This window comes from Microtus pennsylvanicus, chromosome 9 (genome assembly GCF_037038515.1).
Source record: "Microtus pennsylvanicus isolate mMicPen1 chromosome 9, mMicPen1.hap1, whole genome shotgun sequence".
Taxonomy (NCBI): Eukaryota; Metazoa; Chordata; class Mammalia; order Rodentia; family Cricetidae; genus Microtus; species Microtus pennsylvanicus.
In genome coordinates, this window is record NC_134587.1 from 28,981,113 (window position 1) to 28,998,012 (window position 16,900).

The window sequence follows — 16,900 nt, forward strand, 5'->3', positions numbered from 1 at the left end:
TTTGTTTCCAGCCTTCCTGTAGTTGGACTTGCGTGTACATGTGTGGTATGATTGGCATGTTTGTGTTTTCCAAAACTTAAGCTCTAAGATGAAATCCAATTAATCATCCTGACAGGTCAGGGGATGGAGCCGCAGCTCTCAGCCGGGGATGCGCGGCTACCTCTAGAGGGGCCTCCCACATCCGCGGGGATGAGGGAACCACTGTCTAGCACCTCTACATCTTCCTCAGGAGCCTGTGGAGGGAGGGCCAGAGTGTGCTGATCCTTCTGACTTTAAATGCAGAGATTATCATCTTGAAAAGAAAAACTTATGCGTAATGTCACATCTATAAACACAACAGTAGACAGGTTGTGACGACGACTGGTACACTGCTGAGCGTGCTCTGTATAAACAAGGCTCTTCCAGGCACAAGGGTGCTGCTGGTGGCAGCTGGTGTAGCCTCCGTCACAAGCCCAGAGCCAGGGCCTGCAGGCAACCTTGCATATCCAAGTCTTCCTACGACTGGTTGAAGTCATTCAAATGATGAGGTTGTCTTCACTTCCTGTGAAAATCTCCTCAAGTATAAAGTTTTATATACATCCTTAATTTAAAAAAAAATGGGAGGGGGCCCCTGGGGCTGGTTGCTGGTTATTTATCCATCTGTGAAACACACACTTACACGATCATCGTTTTGAGGGGGCAGTTTTGCTAGCTGTTGAGCAAACAAGCCTCGGAACTAGGCTTTAAATCCTGGCTGCTCCTCTTGCCGGCTGCTGTGAGAACTTGGACAAGCTACTTAACCCCTCTGTGCCCTCTCCTCACCTGTGAGAAGAGATAGCAGCGCCTACCTCATGGGGTTATTAGAAGGATTAGATGGATTAATACATGTAAGACACTTAAAATAGTGCCTGGCACACAGCCAGATTGCTCTTGCGAATTAATTGACTGCTTACTGTGGCTTTCTGGGTGCTTTAAATTCCTGACGCTGTCACATGTCACCCCAAACAAGTTTGTAGATTTCCCTAGTTTACACAGTCTGTAGCACTCACAATTTTGCTCTGCATAAATCTTCTTAAGGGCTGTATGGTGAGGCTCTTTTCCAGTTCCATCAAGGATATGGTGAGGGTCTGGAAGGTGTTATGTTATCTGGGACTCAAAAACCAAACCAAATCACACCTCACACAAGGCAAGCCGACCAAATGCGGAATCCCAGCCTTTGTCGCTGAAGGCGTAGGGAGGAGAGGCCTCCACCAGAGGCTACCTAGGTTTTTAGAAATGGTTATGAGCTCAACTAACCACACAGAAACTGGTCTTTGCAGACTGGATGAAGAACCACCAAATGCCAGGGAGAGAGTCAATCCCAGAGTTCAAGAGGCCTCTTGTCAGGGACCCCATGTTGTCATCTCGGGCATCAGAGCAAGGCCCCCTGCTTCAGCGTGTTATGTACCGTAGACACATTAGGAGACATGGCTGTCACAAATGTCAGAATCACACCGGCCACACTCACGCCACCAGTGCCTGCTGTGGCAGACACTTTCTCTGTTTGCTTTGTCCTGAGGACGCTTCGGCTCAGAGGTTCCAGGAAACAGGGACAGGAGACCTGGAGAGAGACCTCCTCCCGTGAACTGCCGTGGTAGCCCCACTGGGGAACAGAACCTCACTCCTGATCTGTGGGGTTACCTTGCTGACACTGAAATGTCCTTTGAGGTCTGTTTCTTTCAGAGGACCGCTTCCCATCTTAAACAGGGATGGAGTTAACCACGTAAGTCACCCTCAACAAGGTCCTATCTGGATAGGGCCTCTTCTGAGTTATGTGGAGAATACTTTCTAGACAGATGGATAAACATCATAAAAGCACACCATTTGCAGTGCCCACAGTCACCCTTATTAGCCATTCATTTAGCATTCATCTTTTCCATTTAAAAATTTTCTAAATCGGGCTGGAGAGATGGCTCAGAGGTTAAGAGCACTAGCTGCTCTTCCAGAGGTCCTGAGTTCAATTCCCAGCAACCACATGGTGGCTCACAACCATCAGTAATGACATCTGGCACTGTATCCTGGAAAGTGTATATATAATAAATTAATTAATTAAAAATATATAAATAAATGTGTCTTTATAAAACATTCTCTAAATCATTTCACTATTTTGTATGGCTGTTTTTCCTGCATGTGTTATCTATGCACCATGTGCATGCAGGGCCCTCAAAGGCCAGAAGAGGGCATCAGATCCCCTAGACTTGGAATCACAAAGGGTTTTGAGCCTTGTGCGAGCGCGTGCGTGTGTGTGTGTGTGTGTGTGTGTGTGTGTGTGTGTGTGTACACCTTCACTCCATCGCTCATCTTTCCCATTTTTAATTGATTAAAACAAAGAGGTTTACCATCTGGCGCCCATGCACCAGCACCATTAGTAACATCAACAAAACCTCAAGAACAAAATGGCTTACACATGCAGGTCCATGCGTAGTCACAACCCCCGCGCCTTGAAGGCAGGGAATGGTTCTCGCTTTAGAAAAACCTTATTCAGCAGATAATCCTGTGGTCTGTCGTTGGTCATTCTCCAAAGGCCTCAGACTCTAGTGTCTTCTCATGAGATTTCAGATTTGTGCCTTAAAACCAAGAACCAACACAAAACGGGATTGCACTTGGCTCAATCATTCTCAAAAGACACCGGGAGGCATTCAGCATAAATACGACTGGGTTCCTCAGATGAATGACGGCAGGCAGGGCACGATGCCTGCCATGAGAACAGGCATTTTTCTCAGGCAAGAAGAGGCTTAGCCATTTCCCTGCTGGTCTACTGGGCTTTAGTCTGATTCTGCCGTTACATAGTTGATGTCACATCTGAATCTTAACCGTCCCCACAGGCTCATGCTTGTCCCACTTGGAGTGTCATTTTGAAGGCTGTGGCGCTCAGCTGACTGAAGCAGGTCACTGGGGCGCTTGAGGGTTATACTTGCCTGGGGTTCCAGCCTCCTTTTTCTCCTTCCTGGTAACCGTGATGTTGGCAGGTACTGTGGCTGCCATGGCTAAGCCTCTCAGCATGCTTTTCCCTACTACAGTGGAGACACCCTGAAACCAGGCACCAAAATAAATCCTTCCATCATCAGTCTTGCCACTCTGATGAGAAATAACATTTAAAAACCCATATTTTTCTCAGAGATAAAGGTAGAAATATTATCTTTTATTATTTTAGTTTTACTGTGCAAATTTAAGCAGATATCAAGCCAATGAAGAGGAGGAGGAGGAAGAAGGAGAGATAGAGAGACAGAGCAAGTGTAAGGCTGATTTAGGTAGTGCTACCTGCTGAGTGGCTGTTCCTTTTTAATGAACTTCTTTCAAAAGAAGATTCATTCCAACACAAACCTCCCGCCCTCAAGTCAGATGCCCTACTGAGACTCAAACAAGGACTCCAGACCAGTCAAAGTTTAACTGAGTTTTATTGTCCAGTTTTGAATATTTTCAAATTATACAACATGCAGTCTGCCAGAGTATCCGTTCATCTTCATTTAGAACCTAGGAGATCACCAGACTTTTCCAAGGGCCGGGGCAGGGGGTTACTTCCAGATCTTTGGGGGGACATTTCTATCTCACAGGATAGCTATTTAATACACATTGCCACTCTCCCCATCAAACCACAGAAACAAGTTTCTCCACAATTTTTCTTAATGAACTCTACTGTGCAGAACATAAAGCCCAGAGAACACAAATCGGCAGTAGACACGACACTTCACAAACTAGACAGAGAATTCTACAGAGCCCTGTTCCCCTTGAAGCCGCACACACGGCAAGTGTTTAGAATTGATGCACAGTTTCCAGTGACTAAGCAGACCTCAGAGAACGGTGCCCCCTTTGGCAGTTATCTGGTCCTTACTCAACATTCTTTTAAAATCTCAAAATGAAGTTATGGCAGTTTTTAACAGTGATGGTGCTTTAGCTTGCTCAAGCTCGTCAGGATGAGACAATAAAGTGAAACTTGCCCAAGCTCCCTCAATGCCTTTCACCTAGAGTCCCCATGGCGCCTGTCCTTCAAAGGAAGGGACTGTTGAGGCCTTATGCTCCTAGAGCTCTTTTCTAGAAAAGGAAAGCACATAAAAACCTTCACGTTCTGGTGAAGTCTTGGTAGCGTGCTGAGACCGAAAAATCACCTCTCTCCACGAACTCAGTGGCTTCGAGAAGTCACTGGATCTATTCAGGATGAACGTTCTTATTTCTTCATCTATTCTAGCGCGTATACAAATCCTGATTTTCTTCACCCTACGATTCTAGAGGCTTTAAAAGTTTTACCGCCTCTTACTGTTATACTACCTGCTGTCCAATAGAGCAAACTGCTCGGCATTTGAAGAGGTGATATGGGCATGCAGGATTCTCTAAGAAACGCAGCTGTTGCTGTGAGTCCCAACCATGACCGCATTCGCCGTCAGCACCCCACGGTCCTGCAGGTGGAGGGTATCTGTATAAACCGCATCTCAGCCCAAACGTTCAAGAAGTGGGCATGAAATAGTAAGTTATTCAGAGCACACACTGACATACACACCAGCCATATACAGCATATGACCAAAAACATAACCATCCATTTGGCTGTCCAGAAGTGGGTTTTTTACGTTTAGAATATAGGATGCAATAATCTTTCAACAATGAAAATTTTTATAAACATGGCCTTTTAAAAAAGCGGCCTGAGAGTAGACTGTCCTGATAAAAGAATTAACAGTCAAAGTGAGATTAAGGGACCGGCTTGAATAATCTAAATAATCTGATCCAATGATGTATCTGGCTTTTAGTCACAGTGTGAGAAAATTAGATTAGCGGTCTTATAAAGACTGGCGCTAGATGAACTGACTGGCTGATCAGCAGCTAGCAGAATTATCTCTAAAAGACATCAAAGCCAACTTTCTCTGTGAATAAAAGTACAGCGAATTTTGTAAGGCCCTTGTAGAGATCAAGCAACGGGAACTGCAAATGAAAGCTGTCCTTTGAAACTTGAAAGTGCCCCACAGTTCTCCAGAAGTAGAAAATGGGAACCTAGGGGGAAATTGCTTTAGAAAGAATCTAAAATAATCCATTTTATAATGGGTTGTTTTAATGAAAGCCAAGAACAGGGTATTACTGACCTGTGCCCAATTTCCAAACACAATGTAGCACAGTTGTCTAAAAGACAATAGCGGGTCCTACAGACGAGAAGCGTTTGATTGGTAGACCTCTTAACAGGCCACCATTTCAGCTTCCAAAGCCAGAGGCAAGTATAGACAGCGAGCTTCTAATCTGGCATCAGTCAGGACCTGATAAGGTTTGCAAACTTGCCCTGCAAAGGACCCACAGACTCCAGACAGCAGCCAAGCAGTTATGCTGAGCAGACGGTGGCAACAAAATTAAACCAAGGGGACACAGTTAGACAAGCACAAAACCATCTCTGTGAAATAGATACTTCAGTAGAAGGTGTCTTCTTTCCACGGCTAGTCAAAGCCAAACGCATGTGGCTAAAGGATGGCACTAACTAATCAGTCAAAGCGACGTCGCTTTGTTAGGGAAAGGCTATACAAAAAGAATCTGAGAGGTAATGTACATGGCACTCAGTATTTTACACGTGCATGTGCTCGAGCACACACATGAACTACACTAGCTTTTTCTAGCCCCACCCCCGCAGTCCGGCACAGACTTGACTTCAGTGGTGCGAGCTTACACAGACACTGCGAGCTTACACTTCTCGGGCAGGATGGATGATTTCTCTGAGATTGGCAGGGATGTTACTAACTAACTCTCAAACTAATGAAAACAAATAGCAGCACACAGTCCCGACTTACTTAAACCTGTCCATTTCGCTTGAAACTCTACTACATGGCAACTGATCCTTTTAGTAAGCCCAATTGGAAGTAAGGGAATCACTTTTAGATTCACAGATTTGAATAAAATAATAACTCAATGTTAAAAAAAGAATTCAGTTATATTGCTTTTTCCACCCCCTAACTGTGCAGAGAAGAAAAAGTCTATTTGGTGCCAAAGCAATTCAAATCAGCAGCTCGCAATGATGGGTTACAATGAAGACGAATTTACAGACAGGCACAACTCTCGTCCATGACTTTCCCCGGAGGGAATTCTTTTCCAGCTACTGGAATGATGTTGGATTTCTTTAGCAACATCTCCTTAAGCTCATGATGATTTGCTGAGCACAGGCCATCCCAAGGCAGGTTCCAGGGGATCAGGAGGAAGCGGTGAGAAGGGGGGGCATCCCCATCTCCACTCATCCAATTCCGCAGCATTTCCAACTCTTCTATAGGAATGATGCTCGAACAACTGGTCTGGCAGAGACTAGTCACTGCAGGTTCACCAGCAAGCAGCTTCGGAGTTGAACTGTGTGTCTCCTCGTAATTTCATAGATGTGTCTTGAATGAGCAAATTCTACACTGCTACTGTCCAACTGTTTTTCTGCCTTGAAGAAATCTGCTTTGCATTTTAACAGATGCCATACTAAAAGGTATATTTTACAGATCCAAAGATATGACCAGGATATTTAAAATGCTCTCTGGGGTTGGTTTTGGAAAAGTGTTCAGAATGAAAATTTTGAACCCTATAGCAGCACTTTTTTTTGTTCCCTAAAAATATAAAGTAATGTGTTTATTTTACAGGAAACCAGACAGTCGAGGCGGAGCATGGCCACAGCACTTGGTTGTCTCCTCAAAGACGGCACAGCAGGGCTTTCGTTCCATTCCAATGGGTCAGTGCACTGCAGGGACCTCCCTAGACCACACAGCCCTGGAGGCCGAGGAGCGGGAATGGTTCGGAGCAGAAAGTGGGTATTTTGTAACCACCTCCTTCCAGTCCTTAGGAGACAGATCCAAGCACGTATCTGTACACACAAACTCTACACAGCTCAGACACCTGAATCTGCTGTACTACAGACGGCTGGGCAAGCAAGTGTAAAAAGAAATGGAAACTTATATAGGAGAGGGAAAGAAAGGAACGGGTGACTAATATAGTCCTTTTCATGCTACGTGGAGTCGTACCTGTTGAAAAAGAAGGAGAGAGAGAACACAGGAGTTAGGGATCAGCAGGGATTCGTGCCTCAGCCCTTCGCTTCAGTCCCCATGTTTAGAGGAGAGTTGCGCAATACAAATGCAGTGCGAGCCACTTATTTTATTTCTTCCAGTGTCTGCATTAAAACGTTAAAAATGAAGGGAAAAATGAATCTTAATCATCCATTTATGTAGTCTAGTATTAAAATATCACTTCATTATGTCCACGTGGAGCTATGTTTCACCACAGTGTTGCCACTGAGATTTCTGCACGCCCCAGCCTGAGAGTGTGGTGTCTAGTCTCACTATCTGCGCTTCTCAGCTGGGCCTTGGCTAACATAATGGATCATATAGCGTTTTTTTTTTTACATCCTGGAGTTAAGTGTTTTTGTCCCGACAATCTCTACATTCTCTTCCAAGAGTCAGTACCTTCTGAGTCTGTGTGCAGTCAGAGCAGCACAAAGCATTTCCAGCCCTAAGGAAGAGCCAGGCCGTCAGTCACTTGTTAACCGGTGTGGGTATCACCAGGCAGGTCAGGCGTGGTCCTGACCAAAGCAGGTCAGGCGTGGTCCTGACCGGGATGCTCCACAAAGAGGGGACTTATCTTGAGGTGTGTTTTGCTGCAGTGGAGTCATTAAAGTTTCAGTACGATACCCCCTTTCAAGTTCTCTCTGCCTCTCACTAGAGGTCTGTCCATCTGGTCCTGGGCAGGTCCACAGGATGGGCGTCTTGGACCAATCCTTCCTGGAAGCCAACCCTGAGTGGTCAGCCTTTAATTCTAGTAAATTCAATACTCAGAACATACCCAAAGAATCAGTTCCCGCCAGCATCATGGGGGCCTGGCCCATGTGAAATCTGGCCTGAAGATTTCCTGCAGAGCTCCTGGTACCCGAGGGTTGGAGAGGTGGGGGGCAGGAAGGATGGGCAGGCACAGCCTTATCCTTATGAAACCCAAAGGAAGGGGCACAACAACACAAAGAACACCTCATCTGCTCTCCCGAGTTAAACAAGCCTCCATGACGAGACACGACACGCTGTACCGCCCGTTTCCCTCTAGCCTCCAGTCCAAGCTGACGCCCACCAGCAATGTCTCCCCATCCTGCCTTGGCACTTTTGCTTTGTTCCTTCCAACCTCCTCATTTATACTGTAAGCGGCATCACGTATTTTGCATAAGTAAACACAACATAAATTGTATATAAATACAAAAGAGGAAGAGGAACTGGGCAGGAGAGAAGAGTTTTAAAGGATGCCTATCCCTCCTGGACCCACACAGTAAACAAACAGGAATCTCATCTGGTATCATTTCCCACACTTAGAGCCCTGCCCGATTAAAAGGGACTTAAACAACCTTTGATGATAATCTTGTACCTTCTAGAAGCTACAGAAAGATAAACAGGACACACTTCGCATTTGGCATTTCTGGAGAGAATCCATGCTTCCTGTTGAGTACACAATGAAGCTGTCATTTCCAATCCACTAAGCTGAAAGCCAACAGGAAGCCTTTTTGAACACCAACCCTGAGATCCTACTTCACCTAAGGGTTCATTCTTCCAACAGATCAGAGCCCTGGGCAGAGGGGATTGGTCTTCCCGTGCGTCTGGAGGCAGGGAGGTGCAGGGTGCATACCTTACATTGTGAGGTTATGGACTCACACAAGGACTGCCCGCAACCCGTGTTGACACAGGAAGTATTCAGCACACAAATGCCGTGGCGTAGCCTCAAAAACTCCAGCAGACCATGAAGTGACAAGATTTCTACAAGAAAGATGGCTTTCAACCCCCGCCCCACACTCCCCTGAAGTACAAGATCCAGCGTGTTTTGGCTAACAGTTTGAACAGTGGGGGGGGGGGGGACAAAAAGGAGGCCCAACCTACTTAGTGTAGTCCCCTCAAGGGCAGTGAGAAAGAGGTGGGTTGTGACAGGCTCCTGAAAGAAAAGGCAGAAGCCAAAACAGGGTCCTTTCGTCTATGCAATGAAGTGTCCCCCCCCCACTCAAATTTTCAGATCTTTGTGGGTGACCTAGAGTATCCCTATCTACCTTCCCACTACCCGGATGTCCATTTCCTTTAATGGATGCACCACAGGAAATGGAAGCAAATGTTGAAGGCAAATTATGTTGCTCCACAAGAAAACCTGTTTTCATCTTAACACCCACGCCTGTGACCTTCTCTCCAGTGCCATCGAAGAGCAGCCCGCTCGCCTAACAGTTGCCAGGGAGCAGACCGAGAACCAGGCAGTGTGCTGACCTGAGGCTCTGCCAAGCTGAGGCCAGCAGTTCAGAGGAGGGACGTGTGGCCAGATTTAGAAGGAAACAGAATCGCCTTGCTTTAGAAGGGGGCGGAGGAGGCCGAAGGAGCTAATTACATATATAAGAGTTTTGCGAGGAGTATTTAGATTCCAAGCCTCAACTTTGGCTTTTGAAATTGCTTGCAGTAGGTTTAAGCTTAATCCAAACAGTACATAGTTTCATCTTTCTTTTTGCTCAATCCCCATTTATAAGAATTGCCAGTTACACTTTGCTTATCATGGTGGTACAATCTACAGGAGAGGGGGGGAAAATCGCTCCGCATTTATGACGGGAGAAATGCATAACCCAGACTACTGAAGCAAGCTTTTCCTGGTGCCACCACGTCTCCCTCTGCACCCCAGGTGGTAGTTTCCAAGTCAAGTCACCAGCAGCACCCACAGCAGGAACCTCCATCCTGGTCCCTGCAGACCCGTTTCTTTTCCTTCGACCCCAGCCCCCCCAGCGCTCTAAGATGAGTCAGTATTGTGAAGGTCAAGCTTTTGCTAAGTCATTTTCTGGGCTTCTTTTTTTTAAGTTCCTTCCGTATGGTCTTTTCAGATCCCCACATAAAGACCCTAAACTCTCCATGCGCCACTGGTCTCCCCTGAAATGACAGAATGGATGCTTCTTCACAGTCCAGTCGAGGCCAAGCAGAGGAAACAGAGCGAAGGCAGAAGCAGCGTGGAGAAGTAGCTGTCCTATCAGAGCAGACATCGTTGTAAAGCAATGGCAGTTAGCTAAGGGGTTTCAGGAAACCATCTTTCCCTAAAAGTGTCATGTCTTCCTGCACTCATTCATAGGTGCATACCCACATACAGACACACCAACACACACACACATACACAGAGTCAAATAGAAATAAAATGTTTAAAAGGTGCCCATTAGTTAAGAACCATACTGCTCTTGCAGAGGACCATAGTTCAGTTCCCAGCACCCACACGAGTCAGTGTTCACAGCCTCCGGTAACTCTAGCTACAAGGGAACTGCCACCCTCTTCTGGCCTTTGGAGACATCTACTCTCATGTGTATATTCCCACACACGGACATACACAAAATTAAAAATAAAACTCCTTTTTAAGTTATTTGTGATAACTTATTTAAATGAACCATTCACTAAAAGTTTTACTTTCAAAAATTTATATGATACACACACATATAACAAATAAATAATAAAAGCCCTCTTGTGCCAAAGGGTGCAAAGGGTCCTAAGGCCCAAACTTTAGGAACTGGCACACATAAGCTCTGAGTCCCTAGTCTAAGGCCCAGTGTGGCGCTTCTCTTTGGGACACAGAATAAGGAACCCTGGCTAGCCGGTTTGGGTATGGGCAGAAACAGAGGGCTGCTTCTGCTAACAAGCCCTGACTCTTCCCTCGGGCCCACGAGGCAACTGAAAGTGGGGTGAAACATGGCAGCCCAGTCTCTTGTACCTTCCTGCCTTGGGTCCTCAGCTTACTGCTTCTGTTTGGCCCCTTAGCCACTCACAAAGCTCCGTCTAACCTAGTTCATGTCCTTTCAAGGCTAACAGTAGAGCGACATCATTGTCCTGACCTGACCTGAAGTCACTGTGAGTCTTAGGAAGAGGAAAGCCCTCATAACAACTCTCCAACCCCCTAACTTTCTACCTTGCACCCCTACTCTTACATGAAGGTAATAATCCATGAGAGTCAGGCTATGGCCTGAAATAGAAGTAGCCATCTCCTGAGAACCACCCGCCCCAGCAATAAGGGCTTCTGCAGACCCCCATAGAGTCAGAACCGAGACAATGATAACCAGACTGCACGTTGACCAGCACGGCCCAACTATGCATATGCCTCTTGCCTCTTGCCCCCATTCTCCCTGGAGATAAATGTAAACATAAATCTTATATCAAGTGCTCTGAGGCATATTTGGGGTCAGTAGACCTTATTTGTTTCTTTACCTGAGGTGACCACACCAAACAAGTCTCCCTCTGACTTTTACCATCTGCCCAGCATATGGGAAGGTGGTCCAGCCTCGGTTCCGGGGCTGCCTGTGGAACCTGTACTTTTACTTTGGTTAAGAAGCTTCAAATGCCTAGTCTGTCCCCAAAGACCCAGAGTTATAGGTGCACACTGACACACTTACCATCAAAGGATCCTGTAAGTAGGTGCTGGTCACACATAGGCACAAAGACAAAAAGTGACTTGGCCAGAGAGTAAGAGCCCGACTCAGACCAGAGAGATCCAGCCCCACTTGGAAGCCTAGTCATTGCTTCTGCCTATAGTGGGCTCCTCGAATGAATGAAAGAACTTTGTGATCATGAGGTGGCCTGAATGCTTGGCCCCTATCATCTCATAGGGATTGTGGCTTGGTTGGAGGTAGTGTGTCATTGTGCAAGTGAGCTTTGAGGTTTCCTATGTTCAGGATACTGCCCAGTGTCTCGGCTGACTTCCTGTTGCCTGCAAGATGTAGGACTCTCAGCTACTCCTCCAGCTCCATGACTCCATGCTCCCCGCCATGATGATAATGAACGGAACCCCTCAAACTACAAATGAGCCACTCTAAAGAAACGCTTTCCGTTACAAGAGTTGTTATAGTCATGGTGTCTCTTCACGGCAATAAAAACCCTAACTAATTCAGATCATCTAGCCGCCAACAGCTAGGACTTTAGAAGAGCAACATGAATGGTCTAGAGGTTGGGGGGGGGGGCTGCGTCTGTCTGGAGAATGCCCCCAGGTAGACTCAGTGTCTCAATCTCAGGGGCTAAGCTGACAGCCACATCTGGCCCACCATCACTGTGCAATGTAACCCCATTTCTGCCGAGGACAGTGAACATCTTAGGGGTCCACAAGATAATTTACTTGTGACTGGGTGTCACAACCAAGAAAGGGTGACTGTGAAGGGACCTCCTAAAAATGGTGCAAGACAAATGGGATTTGGGTGATTAAGACAAAAGGGCACAGATGAAAAGACAGACACACAGACAAGAGCAGAGTGAATGAGCGTCCCCTTGGGAAATTCAGCCAACAGCCAAAGTCCTAAAAGGAAGGGCCTTAGCATTAGCATAGAATTAGCCAACCGCTAAGCAAGGAAACACCATTCTTCCTGGATGGAGGAGGGAAGCAGTGGACAGGGCAGGAGTTCTGAGGATATTGGAGCTTCTTCTGATCAAAGAGAGACACCCATACTGCAACTGGGCCAGAAGTTTAAGGCTTCAGCTTCCTTGTAAGTGAAGATGGTAAAAGGGTGAGTGTGTTGAGGGAGAGGGTATGGGGGTAAGGGGAGTGGATGGTGTAGGGACTGGGAGCCAAGGAAACACGCAGGGGAGAGCTGCGTTACAATTACTGAACCTCCCATCTCTGCTGCACATCGGACTCTCGCTTGCACAAGCCCAGTTTACTGCGATGAGGCTAGAAAGTAATGCGTGCATTCCAAATGGGTGGGTCCATCAGAGCGGGACAATGGTCCCTCCTGGAGCCAGTGCACAGGCCAGGCAGCATCAGGAGTCACGATTTCAGGCAGGGTCACAGCTGACTACTGCACCAGCAAACAGCAACGGCCACAGGTAGAGAAGCTCTATACATCTATGTCCACCCCATCATCCAGGAATTTAAAGGTGCTGTTTATACTAATATTTCACAAGCCTATTCACATTCGAGATCCTGAAGAAGCAGGACCAATCCAGGGGCTGGAGCAGAGTCAGGATCACAGCAGGATGCCCAGGCTCCTCTGGGCCAGGCTAAGCTCTGGAAGTGGCTGCCCGCGAGAACTTTCCCTATGTCTCAAAACATGAAACCAGAACGGAAAACCATTGATTTGCTTCCTTAAATATATTTCCCAAGTGCTAGATAACACTCTGCATCCAGCACTGTGGTTTCCAAAACGGCACTAAGCATTTTACCAGTGCTTAGCAAACATTCCCCCACACCTACAGCCTCATCCTCATTTTCTCTGACTTTAGCTGTCTCTAAGCTAGCCGCTAAGTAGGGAAATGAGGCGATGCATGCCAGCACAAGGAGAGGCCTGCTGTGGTTTTAACAGAAGGGGTGTGATACCTTGGTCTGGTCAAGGCATAGCAAGGGCCCATGGACGGAGCAGCTCCAAGTCTCATTGAACTTTGCTATTTATTTTCAATGAAAACTCAACTCGTCTTTTATTAAATTATGCTAAGGTTAAGTTGCTTGGATATTTGATTTGTGGTTTTGTTTTAGTATCATTTCTAAATTGGTTTTGACTTTATGGCCATGTTATATGTAAGAACAGGGAAAGTTTACTATTTTAGATTTATAAACATTTAATTATTATAATAAGTTCTGTCAACGTTATGGGGGACCTCTGAGAATTGTATTCCTTAGAAATGTTTTTTACCATTCATATTTGAGAAAAAGGTAATGGTCTAGACTCATGGTTCTCAATCTGTGGATCGTGACCCACCGGCATACCAAAGACCCTTTCACAGGGGTCACCAAAAGACCATTGGAAAACAAAAATATTTGCATTATGATTCACAAAAGCAGCTAAATTACAGTGATGAAGTAGCAACGGAAATAATTTTATGTTTGGGGGGGTCACCACAACATAAGTAACTGTGTATTATTGGGAAATTACTGTGTATTACATTAGGAAAGTTGAGAACCACTGGTCTAGATATAAGGGAAAGAGATAAATAAATATATCCCCTCTCTCTATATATATGTCGATACATAAATATCTCCGTATACATCTACACACACACACACACACACACTGGCGGGGGGGGAGGGCAGGAGCGACAAATACACTTTCAAAGTCTTAAAAGGTGAGGATTCAGCAATGCCCTCCTAGCGCCATCTGGTGGATACATTTGAACAAGTCCCGATGGAATTGCCAATAAAAAGCGCTATCCTCCAGGGCCCTCAGAACCAGAGCTGGATAAATATTTAACTGGGTGTCTACGCTCAGTGTGGAGCCTCCGACAAGCACTCCACACTGCCTGAGAGGGCCATTTCACACCTCCTCTATGCCCAGGCCGGCAGCCCTTCTTCCCTGCACCCCGCCTGCTGATAACCTACCTTTTTCATTTGCTTGAGAAAGCAGGCCTCGCACTGGGCAGCTTGGCCTCTCTTTTGGCCACACCTCCCTTCTGGCTGCACCTGCACTCCCACCCTGCCACCTGAGCTGCATGGGAACCACCAGCTGGTAATCAGGTGTAATAGCATCTGCCTTTTAAGAGAAAGGCGCCTATCTCAATCCCACATTTCTCCTTATCTCTGCCTTCCATCAAATATAGCCCCGCAGTTTCTAACTCATTCCTCATCATCCCTCACCCCCACCACCCCTTCACCATCACCCCCACCCCCCCACTACTACCATCACCCCACCTACCACCATCCAATATCCAGTTCCACACAAGATCTCTTGAAACTGCCCAGGGTCACCATCATCTGGCTTTCACCAATCCCCCAGTGTCTGTCTCCCTGTGACCTTACATCTGCCTACTCAGACCTTCCCTGATGTCACCTCCTTTTTGTGACCTCTTACTTGTCAGTTTTCAGGCCTGTCTCCACTGTCCTCTCCCCTGGTCTGTGAACCCTCTTTAAAACATCAGATCTTAAACACAATCTATGGGCCTCTGACTCTGTCCTCTTCTGAGCTTCAGATTCCTGTACACCTACTATGGAACAATTTCCCCGAAATTGAAAAGTTCTATCCTTAAGACTATGAAAATAAGCAACCTACAAGTCTCAGGAAGTCCCTGAAACTGATCAGCCATATAAGCATCTCCACTACCCCAGCAAGGTTAGGCGAGCAAGACTACAGAGTAGTCTCCCACCGACTGAGCTACTTCACCATGCTTCTAGCTGGACTTTCAGTGATACAACTGTCTTTGGGTCATCCTCATTCCTGCAAGTAACCCTAATTAATCCCATTGATTCACCAAGTGACTTTGGTGCAATCACTACTTTGGTCTGTTATTGGTTCCTTATCTGGGATGAAGAGACATTTATTTGCATTGCATCTCCAAGGATATCACACCACATAAATGGTACCTAATCAAGGAAGGATATAAACCAAAGAAGGGCTGAGGAGGGGTGGCTGCATGGCTCTTGCAGTGGTCGTTAAGACATGTAACTGAGGTTGAGTTCTGTGAGAGGAAATCCTAATAAGGCTACCTTTGCCTATATGGGATGGGTTGGAGTGCTGGAAGTAGTGGCTGCAGCTTTCACGAGATTTGTGATAGGACATAAAACCACGTTGTCTGTTAGTGGATTCTGCATCTTTGTGGGGAATCCCAGAGTGGCCACCTTCCTTTGCTTGGCATGGAGTAGCACGAATCCTCGATGAATGGAGTCTACCTTGTGACTACGGGATGCCTCCACAGAGCCGATGGATTGAACCGTGTGTTACAGTCTCTGAGTGTGACGCGTGTGAGATGAGTGTGGCAGTAGCCTGGCCCCTGGTGTGGGTGGAAAGACATGTAACTGAGGTCTGGATGTCTTCCCAGGTAGAGCTTGGTGGTTTAAGGGGGAATTACAATGGGAAAAGAACATGTCATAACTGCTTGTCTCTATATTAGCCCAATTTGGAAAGGAAAGGGGAACAAACTGGGGTTGACATAGAGGCATTGCCTTGCCACTTCTTATGGATACAGAAGGCAACAGTCTATGCTAAGAAGCCCTTTCTGGGATCCAAGAAGCTGGAGCCTGTGGAAGAAGTTGACTAATGAGGAAGAAGAGAAAAAGGAAAAGTGACTTAAAGAAAAACACACACACATACATGTAGCGAGCTGCGTGGTGTCACACCTGATGGAGATGTATAATCAACTCCTGAGATGGCTAAAGCCTGACCTATGCTATGATAACGCAATGATTATCAGCTGCCTGCATATGCGTGAACCTATGGGCAGTGCCCACCTGGCAGTTCGGGGTTGGCAGCCCATGCCTATTTAAGGGCTGGGAGATGTTTGCCCAGGGAGAGAGGAAGGAAGAGAGAGAGAAAGTGAATAAAGTCCTGGAATAAAGTGAATAAAGTCCTGGAAAAAACTGCAGTGAGAAGAGCTCCGGTGGTCGCATCATTCCTTGCTGGACGAGGTGGGGCGTGACACATACACACACATATACACACATACACACATACACACATACATACATACACATACACACACACACATACACACACAAAGAGCTGAGCAGTGGTGCACTCCTGTAGTCCCAGAACTTGGTAGGCAGAGGCAGGTGGCTCTCTGAGTTTGAGGAGACCCTGGTCTACAGAGTTGAGTTCCAGGACAGCCAGGACTACACAGAGAAACACTCTCTTAAAGACAAAAAAACAACAACAAAACCATAGCCCCCAGGTCTGATCTCTAACACAGAGAAAGGGAATATCACAGAAGACAGTACAGAAAGAATGTTCCCATAACTGGGTGCTTCCTATGTGTACCTAGTAAGTTTCAGGAACTTCCTGGGCCCTGTGGATTGTTTATATCCTAAATGTTAAGGGGCTTCCTTCCAGGATGGAATGCTTCAGTTCAGAGGAAATTGCTATACCACATTCCAAGTCTTCCTCTATCTCTTTACATTCTTTCTGTACTGTCTTCTGTGATATTCCCCCACCAGGATTGGAGGTTTTTCTGTGTTAAACTGCCCAAAATACCTACCTTTCAGATTTTGTCCTCACTGCTGACAACAT

The 16,900-nt window shown here is 46.4% G+C and overlaps 1 protein-coding gene across 1 annotated transcript in view; it reads right to left on the reverse strand.

The window, feature by feature from the left end:
- Positions 1-3,397: 3,397 nt before the first annotated feature.
- The window catches only part of Kif5c (kinesin family member 5C), a 153,300-nt gene continuing 139,797 nt past the window's right edge, over positions 3,398-16,900 (reverse strand). The window contains exon 26 of the mRNA XM_075985267.1: positions 3,398-6,977. The gene's annotated coding sequence lies outside the window, so the exon portion shown is untranslated. The remainder of the gene's footprint in view (positions 6,978-16,900) is intronic.